Source organism: Petromyzon marinus, chromosome 24, assembly GCF_048934315.1.
Source record: "Petromyzon marinus isolate PM22_M1 ecotype Great Lakes invasive population chromosome 24, UKy_Petmar_22M1.pri1.0, whole genome shotgun sequence".
NCBI lineage: Eukaryota > Metazoa > Chordata > Hyperoartia > Petromyzontiformes > Petromyzontidae > Petromyzon > Petromyzon marinus.
In genome coordinates, this window is record NC_133690.1 from 1,847,284 (window position 1) to 1,875,101 (window position 27,818).

The 27,818-nt window shown below is 38.5% G+C and overlaps 15 non-coding genes across 15 annotated transcripts; all 15 read left to right on the forward strand.

Moving 5' to 3' along the window:
- The first annotated feature begins 370 nt into the window (after window positions 1–370).
- On the forward strand, window positions 371–443 carry TRNAA-AGC (transfer RNA alanine (anticodon AGC)). Its single transcript has one exon. It is a non-coding gene; the product is annotated as a tRNA-Ala (tRNA).
- Window positions 444–2,382: 1,939 nt separating this feature from the next.
- TRNAA-AGC (transfer RNA alanine (anticodon AGC)) lies at window positions 2,383–2,455 on the forward strand. Its single transcript has one exon. It is a non-coding gene; the product is annotated as a tRNA-Ala (tRNA).
- A 2,434-nt stretch (window positions 2,456–4,889) lies between these two features.
- Window positions 4,890–4,962, forward strand: TRNAA-AGC (transfer RNA alanine (anticodon AGC)). Its single transcript has one exon. It is a non-coding gene; the product is annotated as a tRNA-Ala (tRNA).
- A 426-nt stretch (window positions 4,963–5,388) lies between these two features.
- On the forward strand, window positions 5,389–5,461 carry TRNAA-AGC (transfer RNA alanine (anticodon AGC)). Its single transcript has one exon. It is a non-coding gene; the product is annotated as a tRNA-Ala (tRNA).
- Window positions 5,462–7,899: 2,438 nt separating this feature from the next.
- Window positions 7,900–7,972, forward strand: TRNAA-AGC (transfer RNA alanine (anticodon AGC)). Its single transcript has one exon. It is a non-coding gene; the product is annotated as a tRNA-Ala (tRNA).
- Window positions 7,973–13,905: 5,933 nt separating this feature from the next.
- Window positions 13,906–13,978, forward strand: TRNAA-AGC (transfer RNA alanine (anticodon AGC)). Its single transcript has one exon. It is a non-coding gene; the product is annotated as a tRNA-Ala (tRNA).
- Window positions 13,979–15,403: 1,425 nt separating this feature from the next.
- On the forward strand, window positions 15,404–15,476 carry TRNAA-AGC (transfer RNA alanine (anticodon AGC)). The gene has a single exon. It is a non-coding gene; the product is annotated as a tRNA-Ala (tRNA).
- Window positions 15,477–18,402: 2,926 nt separating this feature from the next.
- Window positions 18,403–18,475, forward strand: TRNAA-AGC (transfer RNA alanine (anticodon AGC)). Its single transcript has one exon. It is a non-coding gene; the product is annotated as a tRNA-Ala (tRNA).
- Window positions 18,476–18,902: 427 nt separating this feature from the next.
- On the forward strand, window positions 18,903–18,975 carry TRNAA-AGC (transfer RNA alanine (anticodon AGC)). Its single transcript has one exon. It is a non-coding gene; the product is annotated as a tRNA-Ala (tRNA).
- Window positions 18,976–19,400: 425 nt separating this feature from the next.
- TRNAA-AGC (transfer RNA alanine (anticodon AGC)) lies at window positions 19,401–19,473 on the forward strand. The gene has a single exon. It is a non-coding gene; the product is annotated as a tRNA-Ala (tRNA).
- A 925-nt stretch (window positions 19,474–20,398) lies between these two features.
- On the forward strand, window positions 20,399–20,471 carry TRNAA-AGC (transfer RNA alanine (anticodon AGC)). Its single transcript has one exon. It is a non-coding gene; the product is annotated as a tRNA-Ala (tRNA).
- A 427-nt stretch (window positions 20,472–20,898) lies between these two features.
- TRNAA-AGC (transfer RNA alanine (anticodon AGC)) lies at window positions 20,899–20,971 on the forward strand. The gene has a single exon. It is a non-coding gene; the product is annotated as a tRNA-Ala (tRNA).
- A 425-nt stretch (window positions 20,972–21,396) lies between these two features.
- Window positions 21,397–21,469, forward strand: TRNAA-AGC (transfer RNA alanine (anticodon AGC)). Its single transcript has one exon. It is a non-coding gene; the product is annotated as a tRNA-Ala (tRNA).
- A 928-nt stretch (window positions 21,470–22,397) lies between these two features.
- On the forward strand, window positions 22,398–22,470 carry TRNAA-AGC (transfer RNA alanine (anticodon AGC)). Its single transcript has one exon. It is a non-coding gene; the product is annotated as a tRNA-Ala (tRNA).
- A 3,929-nt stretch (window positions 22,471–26,399) lies between these two features.
- TRNAA-AGC (transfer RNA alanine (anticodon AGC)) lies at window positions 26,400–26,472 on the forward strand. The gene has a single exon. It is a non-coding gene; the product is annotated as a tRNA-Ala (tRNA).
- Window positions 26,473–27,818: the final 1,346 nt, after the last annotated feature.

Consider the following 27,818-nt stretch of genomic DNA (forward strand, 5'->3'; position numbering starts at 1 on the left):
ACGTGTCGAATGTTTAAAACGTCATCAATATATTCACAAGGTCACTCAAAATATTACAAATGAATTTCTTAAGCCGGTATGGATGCAAACAATGTTAATTTTTCAACATCTTTTCTGCTGCCTATCAGGTCCATGGATGTCAATAATATCCATTTACAGGAAAGCAGAGTGGCAGAGCATAAGCGTGCTGGGTCCTTTTCCCAGAGGTCGTTGGATCGAAGCCAGTCTATGATATCTGGCTTCCTGTATCACTTAGGTCGGTTTTTATTCATTGCAGATTTAAAAGTTAAGTTTGTTCTTGTTAGGCTTAGATATATTTTTTTAAATGTGCTATGGACTATGTCGACATAAACATCCACGACAACCCAGTGGGGGATTAGCTCAAGTGGTAGAGCGCTCGCTTAGCATGCGAGAGGTAGTGGGATCGATGCCCACATTCTCCAAAGTACATATGGACAAGTACCTTTTTAATGTTAGCTTGTATGAATTGAGTAATCATATGAACGTGTCGAATGTTTAAAACGTTATCAATATATTCACAAGGTCAATCAAAATATTGCAAATTAATGTATTAACCCGGTATTGATGCAAACAATGATATTTTTTCCATATCTTTTCTGCTGCCTATCAGGTCCATGGACGTCAATAATATCCATTTACAGGAAAGCAGAGTGGCAAAGCGAAAGCGTGCTGGGTCCTTTTTCCAGAGATCGATGGATCGAAGCCAGTCTATAATATCTGGCTTCCTCTATCACATAGGTCGGTTTTAATTTATCGCAGATTTAAAGGTTAAGTTTGTTCTTGTTTAGCTTAGATATTTTTCAAAAAGGTCCATGGCCTATTTCGAGATAAACATTCAACGCACCCAAATGGGGGATTAGCACACGTGGTAGAGCGCTCGCTTAGCATGCGAGAGGTAGTGGGATTGATGCCCAAATTCTCCGAAACTCATATGGACAAGTAGCACTTTTTATGTTAGCGTGTATGAATTGAGTAATCATATGAACGTGTCGAATGTTTAAAACGTTATCAATATATTCCCAAGGTCAATCAAAATATTACAAATGAATTTCTTAACCCGGTATTGATGCAAACAATGATAATTTTTCAATATCTTTTCTGCTCCCTATCAGGTCCATGGACGTCAATAATATCCATTTACAGGAAAGCAAAGTAGCAGAGCATAAGCGTGCTGGGTCCTTTTCCCAGAGGTCGATGGATCGAAGCCAATCTATGATATCTGGCTTCCTGTATCGCTTAGGTCGGTTTTAATGTTTCTCAGATTTAAAGGTTATGTTTGTTCTTGTTTAGCTTAGATATTTTAAAAAGAAAATGTGCTATGGCCTATTTCGAGATAAACATCCACGACAACCCAGCTGGGGGATAAGCTCAGGTGGTAGAGCGCTTGCTTAGCATGTGAGAGGTAGTGGGATCGATGCCCACATTCTCCAAAGCGCATATGGACAAGTAGCTCTTTTTTTGCTAGCGTGTATGAATTGAGTAATCATATGAACGTGTCGAATGTTTAAAACGTTATCAATATATTCACAAGGTCAATCAAAATATTACAGATTAATTTATTAACCCGGTATTGATGCAAACAATGATAATTTTTCCACGTCTTTTCTGCTGCCCATCAGGTCCATGGACGTCAATAATATCTATTTACAAGAAAGTAGAGTGGCAAAGTGAAGGCGTGCTTGGTACTTTTTCCAGAGGTCGCTGGATCGAAGCCAGTATATGATATCTGGCTTCTTCTATCACATAAGTCGGTTTTAATTTATTGCAGATTTAAAGGTTACGTTTGATCTTGTTTTGCTTAGATATTTTTTCTAAAAGTTCCATTGCCTATGTCGAGATAAACATCTCAAACAACCCAGTAGGGGAGTAGATCAAGTGGTAGTGTGCTCGCTTACCATGTGAGAAGTAGTGGGATCGATGCCCACATTCTCCAAAACGCATATGGACAAGTAGCTCTTTTTTTGTTAGGATGTATGAATTGAGTAATCATATGAACGTGTCGAATGTTTAAAACGTTATCAATACATTCACATGGTCAATCAAAATATTACAAATTAATTTCTTAACCCGGTATTGATGCAAACATTGATTTTTTTCAATATCTTTTCTGCTGCCTATCAGGTCCATGGACGTCAATTATATCCATTTACAGAAAGCAGAGTGGCAGAGCGTAAGCGTGCTTGGTCCTTTTCCCAGAGGTCGATGGATCGAAGCCAGTCTATGATATCTGGCTTCCTGTATCACTTAGGTCGGTTTTTATTCATTGCAGATTTAAAGGTTAAGTTTGTTCTTGTTAGGCTTAGATATTTTTTTTAAATGTGCTATGGACTATGTCGACATAAACATCCACGACAACCCAGTGGGGGATTAGCTCAAGTGGTAGAGCGCTCGCTTAGCATGCGAGAGGTAGTGGGATCGATGCCCACATTCTCCAAAGTACATATGGACAAGTACCTTTTTTATGTTAGCTTGTATGAATTGAGTAATCATATGAACGTGTCGAATGTTTAAAACGTTATCAATATATTCACAAGGTCAATCAAAATATTGCAAATTAATGTATTAACCCGGTATTGATGCAAACAATGATATTTTTTCCATATCTTTTCTGCTGCCTATCAGGTCCATGGACGTCAATAATATCCATTTACAGGAAAGCAGAGTGGCAAAGCGAAAGCGTGCTGGGCCCTTTTTCCAGAGATCGATGGATCGAAGCCAGTCTATAATATCTGGCTTCCTCTATCACATAGGTCGGTTTTAATTTATCGCAGATTTAAAGGTAACGTGTGATCTTGTTTTCGCTTTGATATTTTTCAAAAAGGTCCATGGCCTATTTCGAGATAAACATTCAACGCAACCAAGTCGGAGATTAGCTCACGTGGTAGAGCGCTTGCTTAGCATGCGAGAGGTAGTGGGATTGATGCCCAAATTCTCCAAAACGCTTATGGAAAAGTAGCACTTTTTATGTTAGCGTGTATGAATTGAGTAATCATATGAACGTGTCGAATGTTTAAAACGTTATCAATATATTCCCAAGCTCAATCAAAATATTACAAATGAATTTCTTAACCCGGTATTGATGCAAACAATGATAATTTTTCAATATCTTTTCTGGTGCCTATCAGGTCCATGGACGTCAATAATATCCATTTACAGGAAAGCAAAGTAGCAGAGCATAAGCGTGCTGGGTCCTTTTCCCAGAGGTCGATGGATCGAAGCCAATCTATGATATCTGGCTTCCTGTATCGCTTAGGTCGGTTTTAATGTTTCGCAGATTTAAAGGTTATGTTTGTTCTTGTTTAGCTTAGATATTTTAAAAAGAAAATGTGCTATGGCCTATTTCGAGATAAACATCCACGACAACCCAGCTGGGGGATTAGCTCAGGTGGTAGAGTGCTTGCTTAGCATGTGAGAGGTAGTGGGATCGATGCCCACATTCTCCAAAGCGCATATGGACAAGTAGCTCTTTTTTGCTAGCGTGTATGAATTGAGTAATCATATGAACGTGTCGAATGTTTAAAACGTTATCAATATATTCACAAGGTCAATCAAAATATTACAGATGCATTTATTAACCCGGTATTGATGCAAACAATGATAATTTTTCAACATCTTTTCTGCTGCCTATCAGGTCCATGGACGTCAATAATATCCATTTACAGGAAAGCAGAGTAGCAAAGCGAAAGCGTGCTGGGCCCTTTTTCCAGAGATCGATGGATCGAAGCCAGTCTATAATATCTGGCTTCCTCTATCACATAGGTCGGTTTTAATTTATCGCAGATTTAAAGGTAACGTTTGATCTTGTTTTGCTTTGATATTTTTCAAAAAGTTCCTTGGTCTATTTCGAGATAAACATTCAACACAACCAAGTGGGGGATTATCTCAAGTGGTAGAGCGCTCGCTTAGTATGCGAGAGGTAGTGGGATCCATGCCCACATTCTCCAAAACGCCTATGGACAAGTAGCTCTTTTTTTGTTAGCATGTATGAATTGAGTAATCATATGAACGTGTCGAATGTTTAAAACGTTATCAATACATTCACAAGGTCAATCAAAATATTACAAATTAATTTCTTAACCCAGTACTGATGCAAACATTGATTTTTTTCAATATCTTTTCTGCTGCCTATCAAGTCCATGGACGTCAATTATATCCATTTACAGGAAAGCAGAGTGGCAGAGCGTAAGCATGCTGGGTCCTTTTTCCAGAGGTCGATGGATCGAAGCCAGTCTATGATATCTGGCTTCCGGTATCACTTAGGTCGGTTTTTATTCATCGCAGATTTAAAGGTTAAGTTTGTTCTTGTTTAGCTTAGATATTTTTTTTCAAATGTGCTATGGCCTATGTCAACATAAACATCCACGACATCCCAGTGGGGGATTAGCTCAAGTGGTAGAGCGCTCGCTTAGCATGCGAGAGGTAGTGTGATCGATGCCCACATTCTGCAAAGAACATATAGACAAGTACCTTTTTTTAGCTTGTATGAATTGTGTAATCATATGAACGTGTCGAATGTTTAAAACGTCATCAATATATTCACAAGGTCACTCAAAATATTACAAATGAATTTCTTAAGCCGGTATGGATGCAAACAATGTTAATTTTTCAACATCTTTTCTGCTGCCTATCAGGTCCATGGATGTCAATAATATCCATTTTCAGGAAAGCAGAGTGGCAGAGCATAAGCGTTCTGGGTCCTTTTCCCAGAGGTCGATGGATCGAAGCCAGTCTATGATATCTGGCTTCCTGTATCGCCTAGGTCGGTTTTTATGATTCGCGAATTTAAAGGTTAAGTTTGTTCTTGTTTAGCTTAGATATATTTTTTTTAAATGTGCTATGGACGACATAAACATCCACGACAACCCAGTGGGGGATTAGCTCACGTGGTAGAGCGCTCGCTTAGCATGCGAGAGGTAGTGGGATCGATGCCCACATTCTCCAAAGTACATATGGACACGTACCTTTTTTGTTAGCTTGCATGAATTGAGTAATCATATGAACGTGTCGAATGTTTAAAACGTTATCAATATATTCACAAGGTCAATCAAAATATTACAAATTCATTTCTTAACCCGGTATTGATGCAAACAATAATTTTTTTCAATATCTTTTCTGCTGCCTATCAGGTCCATGGACGTCAATTATATACATTTACAGGAAAGCAGAGTGGCAGAGGGTAAGCGTGCTGGGTCCTTTTCCCAGAGGTCGATGGATCGAAGCCAATCTATGATATCTGGCTTCCTGTATCACTTAGGTCGGTTTTTATTCATTGCATATTTAAAAGGTTAAGTTTGTTCTTGTTAGACTTAGATTTTTTTTTAAATGTGCTATGGACTATGTCGACATAAACATCCACGACAACCCAGTGGGGGATTAGCTCAAGTGGTAGAGCGCTCGCTTAGCATGCGAGAGGAAGTGGGATCGATGCCCACATTCTCCAAAGTACATATGGACAAGTACCTCTTTTATGTTAGCTTGTATGAATTGAGTAATCATATGAACGTGACGAATGTTTAAAACGTTATCAATATATTCACAAGGTCAATCAAAATATTACAAATTAATGTATTAACCCGGTATTGATGCAAACAATGACATTTTTTTCCATATCTTTTCTGCTGCCTATCAGGTCCATGGACGTCAATAATATCCATTTACAGGAAAGCAGAGTGGCAAAGCGAAAGCGTGCTGGGTCCTTTTTCCAGAGATCGATGGATCGAAGCCAGTCTATAATATCTGGCTTCCTCTATCACATAGGTCGGTTTTAATTTATCGCAGATTTGAAGGTAACGTGTGATCTTGTTTTCGCTTTGATATTTTTCAAAAAGGTCCATGGCCTATTTCGAGATAAACATTCAACGCACCCAAGTGGGGGATTAGCTCACGTGGTAGAGCGCTCGCTTAGCATGCGAGAGGTAGCGGTATTGATGCCCAAATTCTCCGAAACGCATATGGAAAAGTAGCACTTTTTATGTTAGCGTGTATGAATTGAGTAATCATATGAACGTGTCGAATGTTTAAAACGTTATCAATATATTGTCAAGGTCAATCAAAATATTATAAATGAATTTCTTAACCCGGTATTGATGCAAAAAATGATAATTTTTCAATATCTTTTCTGCTGCCTATCAGGTCCATGGACGTCAATAATATCCATTTACAGGAAAGCAAAGTAGCAGAGCATAAGCGTGCTGGGTCCTTTTCCCAGAGGTCGATGTATCGAAGCCAATCTATGATATCTGGCTGCCTGTATCGCTTAGGTCGGTTTTAATGTTTCGCAGATTTAAAGGTTATGTTTGTTCTTGTTTAGCTTAGATATTTTAAAAAGAAAATGTGCTATGGCCTATTTCGAGATAAACATCCTCGACAACCCAGCTGGGGGATTAGCTCAGGTGGTAGAGCGCTTGCTTAGCATGCGAGAGGTAGTGGGATTGATGCCCACATTCTCCAAAGCGCATATGGACAAGTAGCTCTTTTTTGCTAGCGTGTATGAATTGAGTAATCATATGAACGTGTCGAATGTTTAAAACGTTATCAATATATTCACAAGGTCAATCAAAATATTACAGATTAATTTATTAACCCGGTATTGATGCAAACAATGATAATTTTTCAACATCTTTTCTGCTGCCTATCAGGTCCATGGACGTCAATAATATCCATTTACAGGAAAGCAGAGTAGCAAAGCGAAGGCGTGCTTGGTACTTTTTCCAGAGATCGATGGATCGAAGCCAGTATATGATATCTGGCTTCCTCTATCACATAAGTCGGTTTTAATTTATTGCAGATTTAAAGGTAACGTTTGATCTTGTTTTGCTTTGATATTTTTCAAAAAGTTCCATGGCCTATTTCGAGATAAACATTCAACACAACCAAGTGGGGGATTATCTCAAGTGGGAGAGCGCTCGCTTAGTATGCGAGAGGTAGTGGGATCCATGCCCACATTCTCCAAAACGCCTATGGACAAGTAGCTCTTTTTTTGTTAGCATGTATGAATTGAGTAATCATATGAACGTGTCGAATGTTTAAAACGTTATCAATACATTCACAAGGTCAATCAAAATATTACAAATGAATTCCTTAACCCGGTATTGATGCAAACATTGATTTTTTTCAATATCTTTTCTGCTGCCTATCAGGTCCATGGACGTCAATTATATCCATTTACAGGAAAGCAGAGTGGCAGAGCGTAAGCGTGCTGGGTCCTTTTCCCAGAGGTCGATGGATCGAAGCCAGTCTATGATATCTGGCTTCCGGTATCACTTAGGTCGGTTTTTATTTATCGCAGATTTAAAGGTTAAGTTTGTTCTTGTTTAGCTTAGATATTTTTTTTCAAATGTGCTATGGCCTATGTCAACATAAACATCCACGACAACCCAGTGGGGGATTAGCTCAAGTGGTAGAGCGCTCGCTTAGCATGCGAGAGGTAGTGTGATCGATGCCCACATTCTCCAAAGAACATATAGACAAGTACCTTTTTTTAGCTTGTATGAATTGTGTAATCATATGAACGTGTCGAATGTTTAAAACGTTATCAATATATTCACAAGGTCAATCAAAATATTACAAATTCATTTCTTAACCCGGTATTGATGCAAACAATAATTTTTTTCAATATCTTTTCTGCTGCCTATCAGGTCCATGGACGTCAATTATATCCATTTACAGGAAAGCAGAGTGGCAGAGCGTAAGCGTGCTGGGTCCTTTTCCCAGAGGTCGATGGATCGAAGCCAATCTATGATATCTGGCTTCCTGTATCACTTAGGTCGGTTTTTATTCATTGCAGATTTAAAAGGTTAAGTTTGTTCTTGTTAGACTTAGATTTTTTTTTAAATGTGCTATGGACTATGTCGACATAAACATCCACGACAACCCAGTGGGGGATTAGCTCAAGTGGTAGAGCGCTCGCTTAGCATGCGAGAGGAAGTGGGATCGATGCCCACATTCTCCAAAGTACATATGGACAAGTACCTTTTTTTATGTTAGCTTGTATGAATTGAGTAATCATATGAACGTGTCGAATGTTTAAAACGTTATCAATATATTCACAAGGTCAATCAAAATATTACAAATTAATGTATTAACCCGGTATTGATGCAAACAATGATATTTTTTTCCATATCTTTTCTGCTGCCTATCAGGTCCATGGACGTCAATAATATCCATTTACAGGAAAGCAGAGTGGCAAAGCGAAAGCGTGCTGGGTCCTTTTTCCAGAGATCGATGGATCGAAGCCAGTCTATAATATCTGGTTTCCTCTATCACATAGGTCGGTTTTAATTTATCGCAGATTTGAAGGTAACGTGTGATCTTGTTTTCGCTTTGATATTTTTCAAAAAGGTCCATGGCCTATTTCGAGATAAACATTCAACGCACCCAAGTGGGGGATTAGCTCACGTGGTAGAGCGCTCGCTTAGCATGCGAGAGGTAGTGGGATTGATGCCCAAATTCTCCGAAACGCATATGGAAAAGTAGCACTTTTTATGTTAGCGTGTATGAATTGAGTAATCATATGAACGTGTCGAATGTTTAAAACGTTATCAATATATTGTCAAGGTCAATCAAAATATTATAAATGAATTTCTTAACCCGGTATTGATGCAAAAAATGATAATTTTTCAATATCTTTTCTGCTGCCTATCAGGTCCATGGACGTCAATAATATCCATTTACAGGAAAGCAAAGTAGCAGAGCATAAGCGTGCTGGGTCCTTTTCCCAGAGGTCGATGTATCGAAGCCAATCTATGATATCTGGCTGCCTGTATCGCTTAGGTCGGTTTTAATGTTTCGCAGATTTAAAGGTTATGTTTGTTCTTGTTTAGCTTAGATATTTTAAAAAGAAAATGTGCTATGGCCTATTTCGAGATAAACATCCACGACAACCCAGCTGGGGGATTAGCTCAGGTGGTAGAGCGCTTGCTTAGCATGCGAGAGGTAGTGGGATTGATGCCCACATTCTCCAAAGCGCATATGGACAAGTAGCTCTTTTTTGCTAGCGTGTATGAATTGAGTAATCATATGAACGTGTCGAATGTTTAAAACGTTATCAATATATTCACAAGGTCAATCAAAATATTACAGATTAATTTATTAACCCGGTATTGATGCAAACAATGATAATTTTTCAACATCTTTTCTGCTGCCTATCAGGTCCATGGACGTCAATAATATCCATTTACAGGAAAGCAGAGTAGCAAAGCGAAGGCGTGCTTGGTACTTTTTCCAGAGATCGATGGATCGAAGCCAGTATATGATATCTGGCTTCCTCTATCACATAAGTCGGTTTTAATTTATTGCAGATTTAAAGGTAACGTTTGATCTTGTTTTGCTTTGATATTTTTCAAAAAGTTCCATGGCCTATTTCGAGATAAACATTCAACACAACCAAGTGGGGGATTATCTCAAGTGGTAGAGCGCTCGCTTAGTATGCGAGAGGTAGTGGGATCCATGCCCACATTCTCCAAAACGCCTATGGACAAGTAGCTCTTTTTTTGTTAGCATGTATGAATTGAGTAATCATATGAACGTGTCGAATGTTTAAAACGTTATCAATACATTCACAAGGTCAATCAAAATATTACAAATGAATTCCTTAACCCGGTATTGATGCAAACATTGATTTTTTTCAATATCTTTTCTGCTGCCTATCAGGTCCATGGACGTCAATTATATCCATTTACAGGAAAGCAGAGTGGCAGAGCGTAAGCGTGCTGGGTCCTTTTCCCAGAGGTCGATGGATCGAAGCCAGTCTATGATATCTGGCTTCCGGTATCACTTAGGTCGGTTTTTATTTATCGCAGATTTAAAGGTTAAGTTTGTTCTTGTTTAGCTTAGATATTTTTTTTCAAATGTGCTATGGCCTATGTCAACATAAACATCCACGACAACCCAGTGGGGGATTAGCTCAAGTGGTAGAGCGCTCGCTTAGCATGCGAGAGGTAGTGTGATCGATGCCCACATTCTCCAAAGAACATATAGACAAGTACCTTTTTTTAGCTTGTATGAATTGTGTAATCATATGAACGTGTCGAATGTTTAAAACGTTATCAATATATTCACAAGGTCAATCAAAATATTACAAATGAATTTCTTAAGCCGGTATGGATGCAAACAATGATAATTTTTCAACATCTTTTCTGCTGCCTATCAGGTCCATGGACGTCAATTATATCCATTTACAGGAAAGCAGAGTGGCAAAGCGAAAGTGTGCTGGGCCCTTTTTCCAGAGATCGATTAATCGAAGCCAGTCTATAATATCTGGCTTCCTCTATCACATAGGTCGGTTTTAATTTATCGCAGATTTAAAGGTAACGTTTGATCTTGTTTTGCTTTTATATTTTTAAAAAAGTTCCATGGCCTATTTCGAGATAAACATTCAACACAACCAAGTGGGGGATTAGCTCAAGTGGTAGAGCGCTCGCTTAGCATGCGAAAGGTAGTGGGATCGATGCCCACATTCTCCAAAGTACATATGGACACGTACCTTTTTTTGTTAGCTTGTATGAATTGAGTAATCATATGAACGTATCGAATTTTTAAAACGTTATAAATATATTCACAAGGTCAATCAAACTATTACAAATTAATTTATTAACCCGGTATTGATGCAAACAATTATTTTTTTCAATATCTTTTCTGCTGCCTATCAGGTACATGGACGTCAATTAAACCCATTTACAGGAAAGCAGAGTGGCAGAGGGTAAGCGTGCTGGGTCCTTTTCCCAGAGGTCGATGGATCGAAGCCAGTCTATGATATCTGGCTTCCTATATCTCTTAGGTCGGATTTTATTTATCTCAGATTTTAAGGTTAAATATGTTCTTGTTTAGCTTAGATATTTTTTTAAATGTGCTATGGCCTATGTCGACATAAGCATCCACGACAACCCAGTGGGGGATTAGCTCAAGTGGTAGAGCACTCGCCTAGCATGCGAGAGGTAGTGGGATCGCTGCCCACATTCTCCAAAGTACATATGGACAACTACCTTTTTTTGTTTGCTCGTATGAATTGAGTAATCATATGAACGTGTCGAATGTTGAAAACGTTATCAATGTATTCACAAGGTCAATCAAAAAATTACAAATGAATTTCTTAAGCCGTATTGTTGCAAACATTGAAAATTTTTCAACATCTTTTCTGCTGCCTATCAGGTCCATGGACGTCAATTATATCCATTTACAGGAAAGCAGAGTGGCAAAGCGAAAGCGTGCTGGGCCCTTTTTCCAGAGATCGATGGATCGAAGCCAGTCTATAATATCTGGCTTCCACTATCACATAGGTCGGTCTTAATTTATCGCAGATTTAAAGGTAGAGTTTGATCTTGTTTTGCTTTGATATTTTTCAAAAAGTTCCATGGCCTATTTCCAGATAAACATTCAACACAACCAAGTGGGGGATTAGCTCAAGTGGTAGAGCGCTCGCTTAGCATGCGAGAGGTAGTGTGATCGATGCCCACATTATCCAAAGAACATATGGACAAGTACCTTTTTTTTAGCTTGTATGAATTGTGTAATCATATGGACGTGTCGAATGTTTAAAACGTTATCAATATATTCACAAGGTCAATCAAACTATTACAAATTAATTTATTAACCCGGTATTGATGCAAACAATTATTTTTTTCAATATCTTTTCTGCTGCCTATCAGGTACATGGACGTCAATTAAATACATTTACAGGAAAGCAGAGTGGCAGAGGGTAAGCGTGCTGGGTCCTTTTCCCAGAGGTCGATGGATCGAAGCCAGTCTATGATATCTGGCTTCCGGTATCACTTAGGTCGGTTTTTATTCATCGCAGATTTAAAGGTTAAGTTTGTTCTTGTTTAGCTTAGATATTTTTTTTCAAATGTGCTATGGCCTATGTCAACATAAACATCCACGACAAACCGGTGGGGGATTAGCTCAAGTGGTAGAGCGCTCGCTTAGCATGCAAGAGGTAGTGGGATCGATGCCCACATTATCCAAAGAACATATGGACAAGTACCTTTTTTTTAGCTTGTATGAATTGTGTAATCATATGAACGTGTCGAATGTTTAAAACGTTATCAATATATTCACAAGGTCAATCAAAATATTACAAATGAATTTATTAACCCGGTATGGATGCAAACAATGATAATTTTTCAACATCTTTTCTGCTGCCTATCAGGTCCATGGACGTCAATAATATCCATTTACAGGAAAGCAAAGTGGCAAAGCGAAAGCGTGCTGGGCCCTTTTTCCAGAGATCGATGAATCGAAGCCAGTCTATAATAACTGGCTTCCTCTATCACATAGGTCGGTTTTAATTTATCGCAGATTTAAAAGTAACGTTTGATATTGTTTTGCTTTCATATTTTTCAAAAAGTTCCATGGCCTATTTCGAGATAAACATTCAACACAACCAAGTGGGAGATTAGCTCAAGTGGTAGAGCGCTCGCTTAGCATGCGAGAGGTAGTGGGATCGATGCCCACATTCTCCAAAGTACATATGGACACGTACCTTTTTTTTGTTAGCTTGTATGAATTGAGTAATCATATGAACGTATCGAATGTTTAAAACGTTATCAATATATTCACAAGGTCAATCAAACTATTACAAATTAATTTATTAACCCGGTATTGATGCAAACAATTATTTTTTTCAATATCTTTTCTGCTGCCTATCAGGTCCATGGACGTCAATTATATCCATTTACAGGAAAGCAGAGTGGCAGAGCGTAAGCGTGCTGGGTCCTTTTCCCAGAGGTCGATGGATCGAAGCCAGTCTATGATATCTGGCTTCCGGTATCACTTAGGTCGGTTTGTATTCATCGCAGATTTAAAGGTTAAGTTTGTTCTTGTTTAGCTTAGATATTTTTTTTCAAATGTGCTATGGCCTATGTCAACATAAACATCCACGACAACCCAGTGGGGGATTAGCTCAAGTGGTAGAGCGCTCGCTTAGCATGCGAGAGGTAGTGTGATCGATGCCCACATTATCCAAAGAACATATGGACAAGTACCTTTTTTTTAGCTTGTATGAATTGTGTAATCATATGGACGTGTCGAATGTTTAAAACGTTATCAATATATTCACAAGGTCAATCAAACTATTACAAATTAATTTATTAACCCGGTATTGATGCAAACAATTATTTTTTTCAATATCTTTTCTGCTGCCTATCAGGTACATGGACGTCAATTAAATACATTTACAGGAAAGCAGAGTGGCAGAGGGTACGCGTGCTGGGTCCTTTTCCCAGAGGTCGATGGATCGAAGCCAGTCTATGACATCTGGCTTCTGGTATCACTTAGGTCGGTTTTTATTCATCGCAGATTTAAAGGTTAAGTTTGTTCTTGTTTAGCTTAGATATTTTTTTTCAAATGTGCTATGGCCTATGTCAACATAAACATCCACGACAACCCGGTGGGGGATTAGCTCAAGTGGTAGAGCGCTCGCTTAGCATGCGAGAGGTAGTGTGATCGATGCCCACATTATCCAAAGAACATATGGACAAGTACCTTTTTTTTAGCTTGTATGAATTGTGTAATCATATGAACGTGTCGAATGTTTAAAACGTTATCAATATATTCACAAGGTCAATCAAAATATTACAAATGAATTTATTAACCCGGTATGGATGCAAACAATGATAATTTTTCAACATCTTTTCTGCTGCCTATCAGGTCCATGGACGTCAATAATATCCATTTACAGGAAAGCAAAGTGGCAAAGCGAAAGCGTGCTGGGCCCTTTTTCCAGAGATCGATGAATCGAAGCCAGTCTATAATAACTGGCTTCCTCTATCACATAGGTCGGTTTTAATTTATCGCAGATTTAAAAGTAACGTTTGATATTGTTTTGCTTTTATATTTTTAAAAAAGTTCCATGGCCTATTTCGAGATAAACATTCAACACAACCAAGTGGGGGATTAGCTCAAGTGGTAGAGCGCTCGCTTAGCATGCGAGAGGTAGTGGGATCGATGCCCACATTCTCCAAAGTACATATGGACACGTACTTTTTTTTGTTAGCTTGTATGAATTGAGTAATCATATGAACGTATCGAATGTTTAAAACGTTATCAATATATTCACAAGGTCAATCAAACTATTACAAATTAATTTATTAACCCGGTATTGATGCAAACAATTATTTTTTTCAATATCTTTTCTGCTGCCTATCAGGTACATGGACGTCAATTAAATACATTTACAGGAAAGCAGAGTGGCAGAGGGTAAGCGTGCTGGGTCCTTTTCCCAGAGGTCGATGGATCGAAGCCAGTCTATGATATCTGGCTTCCGGTATCACTTAGGTCGGTTTGTATTCATCGCAGATTTAAAGGTTAAGTTTGTTCTTGTTTAGCTTAGATATTTTTTTTCAAATGTGCTATGGCCTATGTCAACATAAACATCCACGACAACCCAGTGGGGGATTAGCTCAAGTGGTAGAGCGCTCGCTTAGCATGCGAGAGGTAGTGTGATCGATGCCCACATTATCCAAAGAACATATGGACAAGTACCTTTTTTTTAGCTTGTATGAATTGTGTAATCATATGGACGTGTCGAATGTTTAAAACGTTATCAATATATTCACAAGGTCAATCAAACTATTACAAATTAATTTATTAACCCGGTATTGATGCAAACAATTATTTTTTTCAATATCTTTTCTGCTGCCTATCAGGTACATGGACGTCAATTAAATACATTTACAGGAAAGCAGAGTGGCAGAGGGTAAGCGTGCTGGGTCCTTTTCCCAGAGGTCGATGGATCGAAGCCAGTCTATGATATCTGGCTTCCGGTATCACTTAGGTCGGTTTTTATTCATCGCAGATTTAAAGGTTAAGTTTGTTCTTGTTTAGCTTAGATATTTTTTTTCAAATGTGCTATGGCCTATGTCAACATAAACATCCACGACAAACCGGTGGGGGATTAGCTCAAGTGGTAGAGCGCTCGCTTAGCATGCGAGAGGTAGTGTGATCGATGCCCACATTATCCAAAGAACATATGGACAAGTACCTTTTTTTTAGCTTGTATGAATTGTGTAATCATATGAACGTGTCGAATGTTTAAAACGTTATCAATATATTCACAAGGTCAATCAAAATATTACAAATGAATTTATTAACCCGGTATGGATGCAAACAATGATAATTTTTCAACATCTTTTCTGCTGCCTATCAGGTCCATGGACGTCAATAATATCCATTTACAGGAAAGCAAAGTGGCAAAGCGAAAGCGTGCTGGGCCCTTTTTCCAGAGATCGATGAATCGAAGCCAGTCTATAATAACTGGCTTCCTCTATCACATAGGTCGGTTTTAATTTATCGCAGATTTAAAAGTAACGTTTGATATTGTTTTGCTTTCATATTTTTCAAAAAGTTCCATGGCCTATTTCGAGATAAACATTCAACACAACCAAGTGGGGGATTAGCTCAAGTGGTAGAGCGCTCGCTTAGCATGCGAGAGGTAGTGGGATCGATGCCCACATTCTCCAAAGTACATATGGACACGTACCTTTTTTTTGTTAGCTTGTATGAATTGAGTAATCATATGAACGTATCGAATGTTTAAAACGTTATCAATATATTCACAAGGTCAATCAAACTATTACAAATTAATTTATTAACCCGGTATTGATGCAAACAATTATTTTTTTCAATATCTTTTCTGCTGCCTATCAGGTCCATGGACGTCAATTATATCCATTTACAGGAAAGCAGAGTGGCAGAGCGTAAGCGTGCTGGGTCCTTTTCCCAGAGGTCGATGGATCGAAGCCAGTCTATGATATCTGGCTTCCGGTATCACTTAGGTCGGTTTGTATTCATCGCAGATTTAAAGGTTAAGTTTGTTCTTGTTTAGCTTAGATATTTTTTTTCAAATGTGCTATGGCCTATGTCAACATAAACATCCACGACAACCCAGTGGGGGATTAGCTCAAGTGGTAGAGCGCTCGCTTAGCATGCGAGAGGTAGTGTGATCGATGCCCACATTATCCAAAGAACATATGGACAAGTACCTTTTTTTTAGCTTGTATGAATTGTGTAATCATATGGACGTGTCGAATGTTTAAAACGTTATCAATATATTCACAAGGTCAATCAAACTATTACAAATTAATTTATTAACCCGGTATTGATGCAAACAATTATTTTTTTCAATATCTTTTCTGCTGCCTATCAGGTACATGGACGTCAATTAAATACATTTACAGGAAAGCAGAGTGGCAGAGGGTAAGCGTGCTGGGTCCTTTTCCCAGAGGTCGATGGATCGAAGCCAGTCTATGATATCTGGCTTCTGGTATCACTTAGGTCGGTTTTTATTCATCGCAGATTTAAAGGTTAAGTTTGTTCTTGTTTAGCTTCGATATTTTTTTTCAAATGTGCTATGGCCTATGTCAACATAAACATCCACGACAACCCGGTGGGGGATTAGCTCAAGTGGTAGAGCGCTCGCTTAGCATGCGAGAGGTAGTGTGATCGATGCCCACATTATCCAAAGAACATATGGACAAGTACCTTTTTTTTAGCTTGTATGAATTGTGTAATCATATGAACGTGTCGAATGTTTAAAACGTTATCAATATATTCACAAGGTCAATCAAAATATTACAAATGAATTTATTAACCCGGTATGGATGCAAACAATGATAATTTTTCAACATCTTTTTTGCTGCCTATCAGGTCCATGGACGTCAATAATATCCATTTACAGGAAAGCAAAGTGGCAAAGCGAAAGCGTGCTGGGCCCTTTTTCCAGAGATCGATGAATCGAAGCCAGTCTATAATAACTGGCTTCCTCTATCACATAGGTCGGTTTTAATTTATCGCAGATTTAAAAGTAACGTTTGATATTGTTTTGCTTTCATATTTTTCAAAAAGTTCCATGGCCTATTTCGAGATAAACATTCAACACAACCAAGTGGGAGATTAGCTCAAGTCGTAGAGCGCTTGCTTAGCATGCGAGAGGTAGTGGGATCGATGCCCACATTCTCCAAAGTACATATGGACACGTACCTTTTTTTTGTTAGCTTGTATGAATTGAGTAATCATATGAACGTATCGAATGTTTAAAACGTTATCAATATATTCACAAGGTCAATCAAACTATTACAAATTAATTTATTAACCCGGTATTGATGCAAACAATTATTTTTTTCAATATCTTTTCTGCTGCCTATCAGGTCCATGGACGTCAATTATATCCATTTACAGGAAAGCAGAGTGGCAGAGCGTAAGCGTGCTGGGTCCTTTTCCCAGAGGTCGATGGATCGAAGCCAGTCTATGATATCTGGCTTCCGGTATCACTTAGGTCGGTTTTTATTCATCGCAGATTTAAAGGTTAAGTTTGTTCTTGTTTAGCTTAGATATTTTTTTTCAAATGTGCTATGGCCTATGTCAACATAAACATCCACGACAACCCAGTGGGGGATTAGCTCAAGTGGTAGAGCACTCGCTTAGCATGCGAGAGGTAGTGTGATCGATGCCCACATTTTCCAAAGAACATATGGACACGTACATTTTTTTGTTAGCTTGTATGAATTGAGTAATCATATGAACGTGTCGAATGTTTAAAACGTTATCAATATATTCACAAGGTCAATCAAAATATTACAAATTAATTTATTAACCCGGTATTGATGCAAACAATGATCATTTTTCCGTATCTTTTCTGCTGCCTATCAGGTCCATGGACGTCAATAATATCCATTTACAGGAAAGCAGAGTGGCAAAGCGAAAGCGTGCTGGGCCCTTTTTCCAGAGATCGATGGATCGAAGCCAGTCTATAATATCTGGCTTCCTCTATCACATAGGTCGCTTTTAATTTATCGCAGATTTAAAGGTAACGTTTGATCTTGTTTTGCTTTGATATTTTTCAAAAAGTTCCATGGCCTATTTCGAGATAAACATTCAACACAACCAAGTGGGGGATTAGCTCAAGTGGTAAAGCGCTCGCTTAGCATGCGAGAGGTAGTGGGATCGATGCCCACATTCTCCAAAGAACATATGGACAAGTACCTTTTTTTTAGCTTGTATGAATTGAGTAATCATATGAACGTGTCGAATGTTTAAAACGTTATCAATAAATTCACAAGGTCCCTCAAAATATTACAAATGAAGTTCTTAAGCCGGTATGGATGCAAACAATGATCATTTTTCCGCATCTTTTCTGCTGCCTATCAGGTCCATGGACGTCAATAATATCCATTTACAGGAAAGCAGAGTGGCAAAGCGAAAGCGTGCTGGGCCCTTTTTCCAGAGATCGATGGATCGAAGCCAGTCTATAATATCTGGCTTCCTCTATCACATAGGTCGCTTTTAATTTATCGCAGATTTAAAGGTAACGTTTGATCTTGTTTTGCTTTGATATTTTTCAAAAAGTTCCATGGCCTATTTCGAGATACACATTCAACACAACCAAGTGGGGGATTAGCTCAAGTGGTAGAGCGCTCGCTTAGCATGCGAGAGGTAGTGGGATCGATGCCCACATTCTCCAAAGAACATATGGACACGTACATTTTTTTGTTAGCTTGTATGAATTGAGTAATCATATGAACGTGTCGAATGTTTAAAACGTTATCAATATATTCACAAGGTCAATCAAAATATTACAAATTAATTTATTAACCCGGTATTGATGCAAACAATGATCATTTTTCAACATCTTTTCTGCTGCCTATCAGGTCCATGGACGTCAATAATATCCATTTACAGGAAAGCAGAGTGGCAAAGCGAAAGCGTGCTGGGCCCTTTTTCCAGAGATCGATGGATCGAAGCCAGTCTATAATATCTGGCTTCCTCTATCACATAGGTCGCTTTTAATTTATCGCAGATTTAAAGGTAACGTTTGATCTTGTTTTGCTTTGATATTTTTCAAAAAGTTCCATGGCCTATTTCGAGATAAACATTCAATATAACCAAGTGGGGGATTAGCTCAAGTGGTAGAGCGCTCGCTTAGCATGCGAGAGGTAGTGGGATCGATGCCCACATTCTCCAAAGAACATATGGACAAGTACCTTTTTTTTAGCTTGTATGAATTGAGTAATCATATGAACGTGTCGAATGTTTAAAACGTTATCAATAAATTCACAAGGTCCCTCAAAATATTACAAATGAATTTCTTAAGCCGGTATGGATGCAAACAATGATCATTTTTCCGCATCTTTTCTGCTGCCTATCAGGTCCATGGACGTCAATAATATCCATTTACAGGAAAGCAGAGTGGCAAAGCGAAAGCGTGCTGGGCCCTTTTTCCAGAGATCGATGGATCGAAGCCAGTCTATAATATCTGGCTTCCTCTATCACATAGGTCGCTTTTAATTTATCGCAGATTTAAAGGTAACGTTTGATCTTGTTTTGCTTTGATATTTTTCAAAAAGTTCCATGGCCTATTTCGAGATACACATTCAACACAACCAAGTGGGGGATTAGCTCAAGTGGTAGAGCGCTCGCTTAGCATGCGAGAGGTAGTGGGATCGATGCCCACATTCTCCAAAGAACATATGGACACGTACATTTTTTTGTTAGCTTGTATGAATTGAGTAATCATATGAACGTGTCGAATGTTTAAAACGTTATCAATATATTCACAAGGTCAATCAAAATATTACAAATTAATTTATTAACCCGGTATTGATGCAAACAATGATCATTTTTCAACATCTTTTCTGCTGCCTATCAGGTCCATGGACGTCAATAATATCCATTTACAGGAAAGCAGAGTGGCAAAGCGAAAGCGTGCTGGGCCCTTTTTCCAGAGATCGATGGATCGAAGCCAGTCTATAATATCTGGCTTCCTCTATCACATAGGTCGGTTTTAATTTATCGCAGATTTAAAGGTAACGTTTGATCTTGTTTTGCTTTGATATTTTTCAAAAAGTTCCATGGCCTATTTCGAGATAAACATTCAACACAACCAAGTGGGGGATTAGCTCAAGTGGTAAAGCGCTCGCTTAGCATGCGAGAGGTAGTGGGATCGATGCCCACATTCTCCAAAGAACATATGGACAAGTACCTTTTTTTTAGCTTGTATGAATTGAGTAATCATATGAACGTGTCGAATGTTTAAAACGTTATCAATAAATTCACAAGGTCCCTCAAAATATTACAAATGAAGTTCTTAAGCCGGTATGGATGCAAACAATGATCATTTTTCCGCATCTTTTCTGCTGCCTATCAGGTCCATGGACGTCAATAATATCCATTTACAGGAAAGCAGAGTGGCAAAGCGAAAGCGTGCTGGGCCCTTTTTCCAGAGATCGATGGATCGAAGCCAGTCTATAATATCTGGCTTCCTCTATCACATAGGTCGCTTTTAATTTATCGCAGATTTAAAGGTAACGTTTGATCTTGTTTTGCTTTGATATTTTTCAAAAAGTTCCATGGCCTATTTCGAGATACACATTCAACACAACCAAGTGGGGGATTAGCTCAAGTGGTAGAGCGCTCGCTTAGCATGCGAGAGGTAGTGGGATCGATGCCCACATTCTCCAAAGAACATATGGACACGTACATTTTTTTGTTAGCTTGTATGAATTGAGTAATCATATGAACGTGTCGAATGTTTAAAACGTTATCAATATATTCACAAGGTCAATCAAAATATTACAAATTAATTTATTAACCCGGTATTGATGCAAACAATGATCATTTTTCAACATCTTTTCTGCTGCCTATCAGGTCCATGGACGTCAATAATATCCATTTACAGGAAAGCAGAGTGGCAAAGCGAAAGCGTGCTGGGCCCTTTTTCCAGAGATCGATGGATCGAAGCCAGTCTATAATATCTGGCTTCCTCTATCACATAGGTCGCTTTTAATTTATCGCAGATTTAAAGGTAACGTTTGATCTTGTTTTGCTTTGATATTTTTCAAAAAGTTCCATGGCCTATTTCGAGATAAACATTCAATATAACCAAGTGGGGGATTAGCTCAAGTGGTAGAGCGCTCGCTTAGCATGCGAGAGGTAGTGGGATCGATGCCCACATTCTCCAAAGAACATATGGACAAGTACCTTTTTTTTAGCTTGTATGAATTGAGTAATCATATGAACGTGTCGAATGTTTAAAACGTTATCAATAAATTCACAAGGTCCCTCAAAATATTACAAATGAATTTCTTAAGCCGGTATGGATGCAAACAATGATCATTTTTCCGCATCTATTCTGCTGCCTATCAGGTCCATGGACGTCAATAATATCCATTTACAGGAAAGCAGAGTGGCAAAGCGAAAGCGTGCTGGGCCCTTTTTCCAGAGATCGATGGATCGAAGCCAGTCTATAATATCTGGCTTCCTCTATCACATAGGTCGCTTTTAATTTATCGCAGATTTAAAGGTAACGTTTGATCTTGTTTTGCTTTGATATTTTTCAAAAAGTTCCATGGCCTATTTCGAGATACACATTCAACACAACCAAGTGGGGGATTAGCTCAAGTGGTAGAGCGCTCGCTTAGCATGCGAGAGGTAGTGGGATCGATGCCCACATTCTCCAAAGAACATATGGACACGTACATTTTTTTGTTAGCTTGTATGAATTGAGTAATCATATGAACGTGTCGAATGTTTAAAACGTTATCAATATATTCACAAGGTCAATCAAAATATTACAAATTAATTTATTAACCCGGTATTGATGCAAACAATGATCATTTTTCAACATCTTTTCTGCTGCCTATCAGGTCCATGGACGTCAATAATCTCCATTTACAGGAAAGCAGAGTGGCAAAGCGAAAGCGTGCTGGGCCCTTTTTCCAGAGATCGATGAATCGAAGCCAGTCTATAATAACTGGCTTCCTCTATCACATAGGTCGGTTTTAATTTATCGCAGATTTAAAAGTAACGTTTGATCTTGTTTTGCTTTGATATTTTTCAAAAAGTTCCATGGCCTATTTCGAGATAAACATTCAACACAACCAAGTGGGGGATTAGCTCAAGTGGTAGAGCGCTCGCTTAGCATGCGAGAGGTAGTGGGATTGATGCCCACAGTCTCCAAAGTACATATGGACACGTACCTTTTTTTTGTTAGCTTGTATGAATTGAGTAATCATATGAACGTATCGAATGTTTAAAACGTTATCAATATATTCACAAGGTCCCTCAAAATATTACAAATTAATTTCTTAAGCCGGTATGAATGCAAACAATGATCATTTTTCAACATCTTTTCTGCTGCCTATCAGGTCCATGGACGTCCATAATATCCATTTACAGGAAAGCAGAGTGGCAAAGCGAAAGCGTGCTGGGCCCTTTTTCCAGAGATCGATGGATCGAAGCCAGTCTATAATATCTGGCTTCCTCTATCACATAGGTCGCTTTTAATTTATCGCAGATTTAAAGGTAACGTTTGATCTTGTTTTGCTTTGATATTTTTCAAAAAGTTCCATGGCCTATTTCGAGATACACATTCAACACAACCAAGTGGGGGATTAGCTCAAGTGGTAGAGCGCTCGCTTAGCATGCGAGAGGTAGTGGGATCGATGCCCACATTCTCCAAAGAACATATGGACACGTACATTCTTTTGTTAGCTTGTATGAATTGAGTAATCATATGAACGTGTCGAATGTTTAAAACGTTATCAATATATTCACAAGGTCAATCAAAATATTACAAATTAATTTATTAACCCGGTATTGATGCAAACAATGATCATTTTTCCGTATCTTTTCTGCTGCCTATCAGGTCCATGGACGTCAATAATATCCATTTACAGGAAAGCAAAGTGGCAAAGCGAAAGCGTGCTGGGCCCTTTTTCCAGAGATCGATGGATCGAAGCCAGTCTATAATATCTGGCTTCCTCTATCACATAGGTCGGTTTTAATTTATCGCAGATTTAAAGGTAACGTTTGATCTTGTTTTGCTTTGATATTTTTCAAAAAGTTCCATGGCCTATTTCGAGATAAACATTCAACACAACCAAGTGGGGGATTATCTCAAGTGGTAGAGCGCTCGCTTAGTATGCGAGAGTTAGTGGGATCCATGCCCACATTCTCCAAAACGCCTATGGACAAGTAGCTCTTTTTTTGTTAGCATGTATGAATTGAGTAATCATATGAACGTGTCGAATGTTTAAAACGTTATCAATACATTCACAAGGTCAATCAAAATATTACAAATACATTTCTTAACCCGGTATTGATGCAAACATTGATTTTTTTCAATATCTTTTCTGCTGCCTATCAGGTCCATGGACGTCAATTATATCCATTTACAGGAAAGCAGAGTGGCAGAGCGTAAGCGTGCTGGGTCCTTTTCCCAGAGGTCGATGGATCGAAGCCAGTCTATGATATCTGGCTTCTGGTATCACTTAGGTCGGTTTTTATTCATCGCAGATTTAAAGGTTAAGTTTGTTCTTGTTTAGCTTAGATATTTTTTTTCAAATGTGCTATGGCCTATGTCAACATAAACATCCACGACATCCCAGTGGGGGATTAGCTCAAGTGGTAGAGCGCTCACTTAGCATGCGAGACGTTTTGTGATCGATGCCCACATTCTGCAAAGAACATATGGACAAGTACCTTTTTTTTAGCTTGTATGAATTGTGTAATCATATGAACGTGTCGAATGTTTAAAACGTCATCAATATATTCACAAGGTCACTCAAAATATTACAAATGAATTTCTTAAGCCGGTATGGATGCAAACAATGATAATTTTTCAACATCTTTTCTGCTGCCTATCAGGTCCATGGATGTCAATAATATCCATTTACAGGAAAGCAGAGTGGCAGAGCATAAGCGTGCTGGGTCCTTTTCCCAGAGGTCGTTGGATCGAAGCCAGTCTATGATATCTGGCTTCCTGTATCACTTAGGTCGGTTTTTATTCATTGCAGATTTAAAAGTTAAGTTTGTTCTTGTTAGGCTTAGATATTTTTTTTTTAAATGTGCTATGGACTATGTCGACATAAACATCCACGACAACCCAGTGGGGGATTAGCTCAAGTGGTAGAGCGCTCGCTTAGCATGCGAGAGGTAGTGTGATCGATGCCCACATTATCCAAAGAACATATGGACAAGTACCTTTTTTTTAGCTTGTATGAATTGTGTAATCATATGAACGTGTCGAATGTTTAAAACGTTATTAATATATTCACAAGGTCAATCAAAATATTACAAATGAATTTATTAACCCGGTATGGATGCAAACAATGATAATTTTTCAACATCTTTTCTGCTGCCTATCAGGTCCATGGACGTCAATAATATCCATTTACAGGAAAGCAAAGTGGCAAAGCGAAAGCGTGCTGGGCCCTTTTTCCAGAGGTCGATGAATCGAAGCCAGTCTATAATAACTGGCTTCCTCTATCACATAGGTCGGTTTTAATTTATCGCAGATTTAAAAGTAACGTTTGATATTGTTTTGCTTTCATATTTTTCAAAAAGTTCCATGGCCTATTTCGAGATAAACATTCAACACAACCAAGTGGGAGATTAGCTCAAGTGGTAGAGCGCTCGCTTAGCATGCGAGAGGTAGTGGGATCGATGCCCACATTCTCCAAAGTACATATGGACACGTACCTTTTTTTTGTTAGCTTGTATGAATTGAGTAATCATATGAACGTATCGAATGTTTAAAACGTTATCAATATATTCACAAGGTCAATCAAACTATTACAAATTAATTTATTAACCCGGTATTGATGCAAACAATTATTTTTTTCAATATCTTTTCTGCTGCCTATCAGGTCCATGGACGTCAATTATATCCATTTACAGGAAAGCAGAGTGGCAGAGCGTAAGCGTGCTGGGTCCTTTTCCCAGAGGTCGATGGATCGAAGCCAGTCTATGATATCTGGCTTCCGGTATCACTTAGGTCGGTTTTTATTCATCGCAGATTTAAAGGTTAAGTTTGTTCTTGTTTAGCTTAGATATTTTTTTTCAAATGTGCTATGGCCTATGTCAACATAAACATCCACGACAACCCAGTGGGGGATTAGCTCAAGTGGTAGAGCACTCGCTTAGCATGCGAGAGGTAGTGTGATCGATGCCCACATTTTCCAAAGAACATATGGACAAGTACCTTTTTTTTAGCTTGTATGAATTGTGTAATCATATGAACGTGTCGAATGTTTAAAACGTTATCAATATATTCACAAGGTCAATCAAAATATTACAAATGAATTTATTAACCCGGTATGGATGCAAACAATGATAATTTTTCAACATCTTTTCTGCTGCCAATCAGGTCCATGGACGTCAATAATATCCATTTACAGGAAAGCAGAGTGGCAAAGCGAAAGCGTGCTGGGCCCTTTTTCCAGAGATCGATGAATCGAAGCCAGTCTATAATAACTGGCTTCCTCTATCACATAGGTCGGTTTTAATTTATCGCAGATTTAAAAGTAACGTTTGATCTTGTTTTGCTTTGATATTTTTCAAAAAGTTCCATGGCCTATTTCGAGATAAACATTCAACACAACCAAGTGGGGGATTAGCTCAAGTGGTAGAGCGCTCGCTTAGCATGCGAGAGGTAGTGTGATCGATGCCCACATTCTCCAAAGAACATATGGACAAGTACCTTTTTTTTGTTAGCTTGTATGAATTGAGTAATCATATGAACGTATCGAATGTTTAAAACGTTATCAATATATTCACAAGGTCAATCAAACTATTACAAATTAATTTATTAACCCGGTATTGATGCAAACAATTATTTTTTTCAATATCTTTTCTGCTGCCTATCAGGTACATGGACGTCAATTAAATACATTTACAGGAAAGCAGAATGGCAGAGGGTAAGCGTGCTGGGTCCTTTTCCCAGAGGTCGATGGATCGAAGCCAGTCTATGATATCTGGCTTCCGGTATCACTTAGGTCGGTTTTTATTCATCACAGATTTAAAGGTTAAGTTTGTTCTTGTTTAGCTTAGATATTTTTTTTCAAATGTGCTATGGCCTATGTCAACATAAACATCCACGACATCCCAGTGGGGGATTAGCTCAAGTGGTAGAGCACTCGCTTAGCATGCGAGAGGTAGTGTGATCGATGCCCACATTTTCCAAAGAACATATGGACAAGTACCTTTTTTTTAGCTTGTATGAATTGTGTAATCATATGAACGTGTCGAATGTTTAAAACGTTATCAATATATTCACAAGGTCAATCAAAATATTACAAATGAATTTCTTAAGCCGGTATGGATGCAAACAATGATCATTTTTCCGCATCTTTTCTGCTGCCTATCAGGTCCATGGACGTCAATAATATCCATTTACAGGAAAGCAGAGTGGCAAAGCGAAAGCGTGCTGGGCCCTTTTTCCAGAGATCGATGAATCGAAGCCAGTCTATAATAACTGGCTTCCTCTATCACATAGGTCGCTTTTAATTTATCGCAGATTTAAAGGTAACGTTTGATCTTGTTTTGCTTTGATATTTTTCAAAAAGTTCCATGGCCTATTTCGAGATACACATTCAACACAACCAAGTGGGGGATTAGCTCAAGTGGTAGAGCGCTCGCTTAGCATGCGAGAGGTAGTGGGATCGATGCCCACATTCTCCAAAGAACATATGGACACGTACATTCTTTTGTTAGCTTGTATGAATTGAGTAATCATATGAACGTGTCGAATGTTTAAAACGTTATCAATATATTCACAAGGTCAATCAAAATATTACAAATTAATTTATTAACCCGGTATTGATGCAAACAATGATCATTTTTCCGTATCTTTTCTGCTGCCTATCAGGTCCATGGACGTCAATAATATCCATTTACAGGAAAGCAAAGTGGCAAAGCGAAAGCGTGCTGGGCCCTTTTTCCAGAGATCGATGGATCGAAGCCAGTCTATAATATCTGGCTTCCTCTATCACATAGGTCGGTTTTAATTTATCGCAGATTTAAAGGTAACGTTTGATCTTGTTTTGCTTTGATATTTTTCAAAAAGTTCCATGGCCTATTTCGAGATAAACATTCAACACAACCAAGTGGGGGATTATCTCAAGTGGTAGAGCGCTCGCTTAGTATGCGAGAGTTAGTGGGATCCATGCCCACATTCTCCAAAACGCCTATGGACAAGTAGCTCTTTTTTTGTTAGCATGTATGAATTGAGTAATCATATGAACGTGTCGAATGTTTAAAACGTTATCAATACATTCACAAGGTCAATCAAAATATTACAAATACATTTCTTAACCCGGTATTGATGCAAACATTGATTATTTTCAATATCTTTTCTGCTGCCTATCAGGTCCATGGACGTCAATTATATCCATTTACAGGAAAGCAGAGTGGCAGAGCGTAAGCGTGCTGGGTCCTTTTCCCAGAGGTCGATGGATCGAAGCCAGTCTATGATATCTGGCTTCTGGTATCACTTAGGTCGGTTTTTATTCATCGCAGATTTAAAGGTTAAGTTTGTTCTTGTTTAGCTTAGATATTTTTTTTCAAATGTGCTATGGCCTATGTCAACATAAACATCCACGACATCCCAGTGGGGGATTAGCTCAAGTGGTAGAGCGCTCACTTAGCATGCGAGACGTTTTGTGATCGATGCCCACATTCTGCAAAGAACATATGGACAAGTACCTTTTTTTTAGCTTGTATGAATTGTGTAATCATATGAACGTGTCGAATGTTTAAAACGTCATCAATATATTCACAAGGTCACTCAAAATATTACAAATGAATTTCTTAAGCCGGTATGGATGCAAACAATGATAATTTTTCAACATCTTTTCTGCTGCCTATCAGGTCCATGGATGTCAATAATATCCATTTACAGGAAAGCAGAGTGGCAGAGCATAAGCGTGCTGGGTCCTTTTCCCAGAGGTCGTTGGATCGAAGCCAGTCTATGATATCTGGCTTCCTGTATCACTTAGGTCGGTTTTTATTCATTGCAGATTTAAAAG